The 5520-nt window shown below is 52.1% G+C and overlaps 2 non-coding genes across 2 annotated transcripts; both read left to right on the plus strand.

The window, feature by feature from the left end:
• The first annotated feature begins 303 nt into the window (after window positions 1-303).
• TRNAN-AUU (transfer RNA asparagine (anticodon AUU)) lies at window positions 304-376 on the plus strand. Its single transcript has one exon. It is a non-coding gene; the product is annotated as a tRNA-Asn (tRNA).
• A 4840-nt stretch (window positions 377-5216) lies between these two features.
• TRNAK-CUU (transfer RNA lysine (anticodon CUU)) lies at window positions 5217-5289 on the plus strand. Its single transcript has one exon. It is a non-coding gene; the product is annotated as a tRNA-Lys (tRNA).
• Window positions 5290-5520: the final 231 nt, after the last annotated feature.

The raw sequence follows: 5520 nt of genomic DNA on the forward strand, positions 1-5520 counted from the left end.
CACGGCTCTGGAGGCTGACTGCCACCTCGCGAAACTGGGAGAGTTCACACTGTTCTCTACTGGACATTCAAGTATGTGCCCAGAGACAGGTTGAGAGGACAGATGCATGTATGTACCAGAGTGAGCTCCAGAGAGACTGATGGGGACATAAGACTGGGGTAGAGCGAGAGATGGAGAAAGAGAAAGGTGCCTGTGTCGAGTCAGCAGCAGAGAAAATGAAACAAAGGGGCCTCCTGGGATAACCACACACTACTTCCTCACAAAGAACACACAGAGGGTGTGTGAAATGACATAGGCACAGTAGCCTGGCTAGCTCAGTCGATAGAGCATGAGCCTATTAATCTCAGGGTTGTGGGTTCGAGCCCCATGTTGGGTGTGATGCTTTTTAAAGGCTTCTCCATTTTCGGGTTTAACATTAACTCTCACCTTTTTCAGATATTTCGCTGAGGCTTAAAATGACACACACACACACACATCCTGCCGTTTGCCTCACGATTCCCACAGTACTCCACACAACGCAGCACTTCCCGCCCTGGGAGGCGCCGCTGGGAGCGGTCCTAGGCCCAGCCTTTCCTGCGCCCTTTCCTAACCTGAGCTGCCCGTGCTTACAGCGAGCTCGGAGTCTGCTCCGGTCCGGCCTGTCCCCCCCATCCTTTCAAAAAGAGGAGTTTAACGTCTCATCCCCGCTGGTGTTATGATTAAAGTAGGTATGAAAACTACCTTATGTCAGCAGCGGGATTTGATCACGGGACTGGGGACAATACTGCTCTAGAATGTGGCACCTTACACCGCTCGGCCATTCGGGCAGCCTCCGGAATACGGCTCTGGAGGCTGACTGCCACCTCGCAAAACAGGGAGAGTTCACACTGTTCTCTACTGGACATTTAAGTATGTGCCCAGAGACAGGTTGAGACGACAGATGCATGTATGTACCAGAGTGAGCCCCAGAGAGACTGATGGGGACATAAGACTGGAGTAGAGCGAGAGATGGAGAAAGAGAAAGGTGCCTGTATCGAGTCAGCAGCAGAGAAAATGAAACCAAGGGGCCTCCTGGGATAACCACACACTACTTCCTCACAAAGAACACACAGAGGATGTGTGAAACCACATAGGTACAGCAGCCTGGCTAGCTCAGTCGGTAGAGCATGAGACTCTTAATCTCAGGGTCGTAGGTTCAAGCCCCACGTTGGGCGTGATGCTTTTTAAAGGCTTCTCCATTTTCGGGTTTAACATTAACTCTCACCTTTTTCAGATATATTTCGCTGAGGGTTAAAACTACACACACACACACACATCCTGCAGTTTGCCTCACGATTCCCACAGGACTCCACACAACGCAGCACTTCCCACCCTGGGAGGCGCCGCTGGGAGCGGTCCTACGCCGAGCCTTTCCTGCGCCCTTTTCTAGCCTGAGCCGCCCGTGCTTACAGCGAGCTCGGAGTCCGCTCCGGTCCGTCCTGTCTCCCCCCCATCCTTTCAAAACGAGGAGTTTAAGGTCTCAACCCGCTGGTGTTATGATTAAAGTAGGTATGAAAACTACTTTATGTCAGCAGCGGGAATTGATCACGGGACTGGGGAAGATACTGCTCTTCAATGTGGCGCCTTACACCGCTCGGAAATTCCGGCAGCCTCCGAAACACGGCTCTGGAGGCTGACTGCCACCTCGCGAAACAGGGAGAGTTCACACTGTTCTCTACTGGACATTTAAGTATGTGCCCAGAAACAGGTTGAGAGGACAGATGCATATATGTACCAGAGTGAGCTCCAGAGAGACTGATGGGGACATAAGACTGGTGTAGAGCAAGAGATGTAGAAAGAGAAAGGTGCCTGTGTCGAGTCAGCAACAGATAAAATGAAACAAAGGGGCCTCTTGGGATAACCACACACTACTTCCTCACAAAGAACACACAGAGGGTGTGTGAAATGACATAGGCACAGCAGCCCGGCTAGTTCAGTCAGTAGAGCATGAGACTCTTAATCTCAGGGTCGTGCGTTTGAGCCCCATGTTGGGCGTGATACTTGTTAAAGGCTTCTCCATTTTCGGGTTGAACATTAACTCTCACCTTTTTCAGATATTTCGCTGAGGCTTACAACTACACACACACACACACACATTCTGCAGTTTGCCTCACGATTCCCACAGGACTCCACACAAAGTAGTACTTCCCGCCCTGGGAGGCGACGCTGGGAGCGGTCCTAGGCCGAGCCTTTCCTGCGCCCTTTCCTAGCCTGAGCCGCCCGTGCTTACAGCAAGCTCGGAGTCCGCTCCGGTCCGTCCTGTCCCCCCCGTCCTTTCAAAAAGAGGAGTTTAAATTCTCATCCCTGCTGGTGTTATGATTAAAGTAGGTATGAAAACTACTTTATGTCGGCAGCAGTATTTGATCACGGGACAGTGGAAGATACTGCTCTTGAATGTGGCACCTTACACCGCTTGGCCATTCCGGCAGCCTCCGGAACACGGCTTGGGAGGCTGACTGCCACCTTGCGAAACAGGGAGAGTTCACACTGTTCTCTACTGGACATTTAAGTATGTGCCCAGAGACAGGTTGAGAGGACAGATGCATGTATGTACCAGAGTGAGCTCCAGAGAGACCTATGGGGACATAAGACTGGGGTAGAGCGAGAGATGGAGAAAGAGAAAGGTGCCTGTGTCGAGTCAGCAGCAGAGAAAATGAAACAAAGGGGCCTCCTGGGATAACCACACACTACTTCCTCACAAAGAACACAAAGAGGGTGTGTGAAATGAAACAAGCACAGCAGCCTAGCTAGCTCAGTCGGTAGAGCATGAGAGTCTTAATCTCAGGGTCGTGGGTACGAGCCCTATGTCGGGCGTGATGCTTTTTAAAGGCTTCTCCATTTTCGGGTTTAACATTAACTCTCACCTTTTTCAGATATTTCGCTGAGGCTTAAAACTACACACACACACACATCCTGCAGTTTGCCTCACGATTCCCACAGGACTCCTCACAACGCAGCACTTCCCGCCCTGGGAGGCGCCGCTGGGTGCGGTCCTAGGCCGAGGCGTTCCTGCGCCCTTTGCTAGCCTGAGCCGCCAGTGCTTACAGCGAGCTCGGAGTCCGCTCCGGTCCGTCCTGTCCCCCCCATCCTTTCAAAAAGAGGAGTTTAAAGTCTCATCCCCGTTGGTGTTATGATTAAAGTAGGTATGAAAACTACTTTATGTCGGCAGCAGGATGTGGTCACGGGACTGGGGATGATACTGCTCTTGAATGTGGCACCTTACACCGCTCGGCCATTCCGGCAGCCTGTGGAACAGCGCTCTGGAGGCTGACTGCCACCTCGCGAAACAGGGAGAGTTCACACTGTTCTCTACTGGACATTTAAGTATGTGCCCAGAGAGAGGTTGAGAGGACAGATGCATGTATGTACCACAGTGAGCTCCAGAGAGACTGATGGGGACATAAGACTGGGGTAGAGCGAGAGATGGAGAAAGAGAAAGGTGCCTGTGTCGAGTCAGCAGCAGAGAAAATGAAACAAAGGGGCCTCCTGGGATAACCACACACTACTTCCTCACAATTGAACACACAGAGGGTGTGTGAAATGACGTAGGCACAGCAGCCCGGCTAGCTCAGTTGGTAGAGCACGAGACTCTTAATCTCAGGGTCGTGGGTTCGAGGCCCTATTTTGGGCGTGATGCTTTTTAAAGGCTTCTCCATTTTCGGGTTTAACATTAACTCTCACCTTTTTCAGATATTTTGCTGAGGCTTAAAACTACACACATACACACACACACATCCTACAGTTTGCCTCACGATTCCCACAGGACTCCACACAACGCAGCACTTCCCGCCCTGGGAGGTGCCGCTGGGAGCGGTCCTAGGCCGAGCCTTTCCTGCGCCCTTTCCTAGCCTGAGCCGCCCGTGCTTACATCAAGCTCGGAGTCCGCTCCGGCCCGTCCTGTCCCCCCCCCATCCTTTCACAAAGAGGAGTTTAAGGTCTCATCCCTGCTGGTGTTATGATTAAAGTAGGTATGAAAACTACCTTATGTCAGCAGCGGGATTTGATCACGGGACTGGGGACAATACTGCTCTAGAATGTGGCACCTTACACCGCTCGGCCATTCGGGCAGCCTCCGGAATACGGCTCTGGAGGCTGACCGCCACCTCGCAAAACAGGGAGAGTTCACACTGTTCTCTACTGGACATTTAAGTATGTGCCCAGAGACAGGTTGAGACGACAGATGCATGTATGTACCAGAGTGAGCTCCAGAGAGACTGATGGGGACATAAGACTGGGGTGGAGCGAGAGATGGAGAAAGAGAAAGGTGCCTGTGTCGAGTCAGCAGCAGAGAAAATGAAACAAAGGGGCCTCCTGGGATAACCACACACTACTTCCTCACAAAGAACACACAGAGGGTGGGTGAAATAACATAGGCACAGCAGCCCAGCTAGCTCAGACGGTAGAACACGAGACTCTTAATCTCAGGGTCGTGGGTTTGAGCCCCTCGTTGGGCGTGATTCTTTTTAAAGGCTTCTCCATTTTCGGGTTGAACATTAACTCTCACCTTTTTCAGATATTTTGCTGAGGCTTAAAACTACACACACACACACACATCCTGCAGTTTGCCTCACGATTCCCACAGGACTCCACACAACGCAGCACTTCCCGCCCTGGGAGGCGCCGCTGGGAGCGGTCCTAGGCTGAGCCTTTCCTGAGCCCTTTCCTAGCCTGAGCTGCCCGTGCTTACAGCGAGCTCGGAGTCTGCTCCGGTCCGGCCTGTCCCCCTCATCCTTTCAAAAAGAGGAGTTTAACGTCTCATCCCCGCTGGTGTTATGATTAAAGTAGGTATGAAAACTACCTTATGTCAGCAGCGGGATTTGATCACGGGACTGGGGACAATACTGCTCTAGAATGTGGCACCTTACACCGCTCGGCCATTCGGGGAGCCTCCGGAATACGGCTCTGGAGGCTGACTGCCACCTCGCAAAACAGGGAGAGTTCACACTGTTCTCTACTGGACATTTAAGTATGTGCCCAGAGACAGGTTGAGACGACAGATGCATGTATGTACCAGAGTGAGCTCCAGAGAGACTGATGGGGACATAAGACTGGAGTAGAGCGAGAGATGGAGAAAGAGAAAGGTGCCTGTATCGAGTCAGCAGCAGAGAAAATGAAACCAAGGGGCCTCCTGGGATAACCACACACTACTTCCTCACAAAGAACACACAGAGGATGTGTGAAACCACATAGGTACAGCAGCCTGGCTAGCTCAGTCGGTAGAGCATGAGACTCTTAATCTCAGGGTCGTGGGTTCAAGCCCCACGTTGGGCGTGATGCTTTTTAAAGGCTTCTCCATTTTCGGGTTTAACATTAACTCTCACCTTTTTCAGATATATTTCGCTGAGGGTTAAAACTACACACACACACACACATCCTGCAGTTTGCCTCACGATTCCCACAGGACTTCACACAACGCAGCACTTCCCACCCTGGGAGGCGCCGCTGGGAGCGGTCCTACGCCGAGCCTTTCCTGCGCCCTTTTCTAGCCTGAGCCGCCCGTGC

This window comes from Pleurodeles waltl, chromosome 6, assembly GCF_031143425.1.
Source record: "Pleurodeles waltl isolate 20211129_DDA chromosome 6, aPleWal1.hap1.20221129, whole genome shotgun sequence".
NCBI lineage: Eukaryota > Metazoa > Chordata > Amphibia > Caudata > Salamandridae > Pleurodeles > Pleurodeles waltl.